The following is a 3,337-nucleotide window of genomic DNA, read 5'->3' as shown; positions in this document are numbered from 1 at the left end:
TACCTCGAAGAAATCCGTGAGTCTTGTAGCAGGTGCTCCCTGCATGGATTTTGCATGCAAGTTTGCGTGGGCTTGCCCCCAAGGTCCAAAGACTTGCAGGTTAGATGAATGGGAGATGATTAATCGTCCCCCGATGCCTGTGTTCTCCCTGTAATGGCCAGGCGCCATGTCCAGGTATTCTTTCTGCCTGTGCTCGTTGAGTGGCAGGGATAGGCTCCAGCTGCCCCCTGCCCAGGATACGCAGGTTTTGCAGATGGAAGGATCAACGAATACTATAATCGGTCCTGTCCAAAGCAACTTTCACCGGCATGTTGATAAAGGAATTGGGAAATATTGTTCAGTTACAGGAGAGTTCGCTATCTTTAATTTAGCTTGAGAGAGGATGTTTCAGCATGAATATGCTGTATTCAGAACTGTCCTCTTTTAGTCTCTCGAAAGATGGTACAGTAGTGATTGAAATGGCAGTGCGTGTGGCTACAGCTTAGTCTGGTCCATGGAAACATCTGCATCACATCACCCCTGTGACTAAACCAAATTGTTACCTCTGTTTCATTTATTAAGGAATTAAATGGCAGAAAACGCGCAACTTTCAAATCAGTTAATTAAGTGAGAAAGTTGTACCAGAATGTTACGCTATGTGTGCAATTCTTAACCTTGTTGAATTAAGAAAGTGCTTGCTTTACCAGAATTAAAATACACAGACAATCAAACTTTAAAACCGAAAGTTTTCTGCCATTTAAATATCCGTAATGGTATCTTTTTCCTTCTCCGTGATGATGACTGACTTAGAAGCTTATTAGACGTCTTAAGAGTCAGCCTTGTGGAGTTCTGCGCTGAATTGGCGCTTACATTACAGACACCATCACGTAAAAATCAGACAATCCCTGTCCAGTTACAGATCTGAAAAATGAATGGATGGATGGACAGGCGTCAAAATGTGACTAACGCGTCATTGAAATGTGAAATTAAACGAGATTTTCCGCCCACTTTATTGTCACGGAGCCAGGAAATCGTTAAAATGCCAATACCAAAATCGTTGGAGTTGCAGATGACCAAAACGTTTCGTAACTTCACGCCAGTTCCACGGCACGTTCATGTTTTATAAATCCCGACTTTTGTGTAAGAAGTTGCCTGCGAGAGTAAACAGATTTTCTGTACGATGGCCCTGGTGCCTCATTTATAAAGCTTGCGTACGCAGAAAAAGACTGAAATTTGTGAGTGTGCAACTTCCTACGCAAACGGGAACATGCGTATGGTTTATTTACGGCAATTCTGAGCCAGGTCTACGCGACATTTCAGAACGGGGAAAGGACAACACCATTGATCAAGTAGGGAAATGCAGCCAAACCAACCAAATGACTAGTCGCACACATAATAATTCATACCGCCAAGCCGTTATTATAATGTGTATTGACGTGACAAACATATTACACCTCAAAAATGATGAATACGATACAGAATAAGAATGCTACATATTTGCACTGAAGAACGTTTTTGGTAATTCATGAGTTTATATCAGCTATTCGTTGTCACTTCCCAGGGAACTGGCCACAGGTCAGGAATATCTCAGTTAAACTTCCCTTTGTCATGCACACTGTGCTGGAAGTCAGTACCTAACTAGCAAAGCGCTACCCATGAACCAGTTTTCATTTGGTGTGCCTGTAAATACATTAAACATCATAACATGTTTTGCCAACACAAAACAACGATTTGCAGCAGTGTCCGGTTCTCCTAACATAATCAGAGCAATTTACTGCACTCATGTTGCAATAAGGGCATCTAGCAAGATTGAATTGGCTTTTGTTAACAGTAAACAGTGACATTCCACAAACGTTGTAGCTGAGTGACGTGGGTCAACCCGTGATTCTCCTATTTTTAGGCAAAGTAGCTTTGACAGATGAGATGGTGCTGCATGTGGTGAATGGCTAGTTGGTAAGATTGCTGGCTGGACCCTTAGTGTTTCATATGGCCTGTACTATTCATTGTAACAGCAATCACGTCATTACATGTGCCAGGTGACAGCGGCTACCTGTTCAGATGCTGGCGCCTTATGCCTTTTCCTGGACGGCAGAACACATAGTAGAGGCGCTATAATGCCACATATGATCTCTCTCTATCAGCTGTGGAGCGCAGTCCGCTCTTGAATGCAGGTGGCGGTGTCTGGATGTGTCAGGTGGGAGGCTGCTCTACCAGCCAATGAGGTTCTGCAGCATCGTGATTGCATATGTATGAGGCTGATTAGCATGCTCCAATATGGATGTTTCTGGGTGGCGTTCAAGATGCGATCATGTATGCACATTTATAAGGTGTTTGTGAGTTTTAAAGGGTAAATTGTGTAGAAATGTGTACAACGGGTTTTATAAACCTGACTTTATATTTTTGGAGTATTTTCACATTCAGATCCATTCAAACTTTTATAATTGAGGCCCCAGGACTGTCTCTATAATGGCAGGTTGAGAAAGTGTCATTTATAAAAGTTTTACACTATATTCTGATTTTTTTTTCTAGTGTTTGAAGCAGTATGTAGCACATCACTGAGTCCAGGCTTTGGTCTTGTCTGAATTACTGCAACTCTCTGCTGGCAGGTGTACAAGCATATGTCCCCAGGCCGCTTGCAGGTCATTTAAAATGCAGCAACATGTGTTCTGTGAATTAAGTGACATTAGATGTTAGGTTTCTGCAACCCAGGAATTGTAATTTGACTGTATTTTATTCTCAGCTCTTCATTTGTGATGATCAATTTTGTAACCTTGTCCTGTACCACTTGTTCTTAAACAGTCCTTCAGACTGAGGTTTCCTCAATTACACTGACCTCTTTTGTAAGTCAATTTGGATAAGCATGCTTGCTAAACAAAAATATGTAAATATAATGTTGTTTTATTGTTGGTCTCTTTTATTATAATATGAAGTTAAAAAAAAAGTTAATGTTCTCTTTTTGTTTCATTTTTCCCTAATAGCAATTTAACACTGCCATCCATTCGTAAACTGAGCCATTACAATCCATACTCTTCTTTATATTGGAACTATTCTTTTTTCTGGTACTTTATTCTCAATGGGTAGCACATAGGGTTGGTGGCCTGGTGCAACAGGGCAGGTTTTCATCATGTATTTCTATATGACAAACTGCTGCCCATGACCCATACTTAGATTAAATATGAAAATGGATGGGGGGCACGGTGGCGCAGTGGGTAGTGCTGTGGCCTCGCACTTAGGAGACCCGGGCTCACTTCCAGGGTCCTCCCTGCGTGGAGTTTGCATGTTCTCCCCATGTCTGCGTGGATTTCCTCCCACAGTCCAAAGACATGCAGGTTAGGTGCATTGGCAATTCTAAATTGTC

This window comes from Polypterus senegalus, chromosome 11 (genome assembly GCF_016835505.1).
Source record: "Polypterus senegalus isolate Bchr_013 chromosome 11, ASM1683550v1, whole genome shotgun sequence".
In the NCBI taxonomy this organism is placed as follows: Eukaryota; Metazoa; Chordata; class Cladistia; order Polypteriformes; family Polypteridae; genus Polypterus; species Polypterus senegalus.
Note: the sequence above shows the minus strand (reverse complement) of the source record.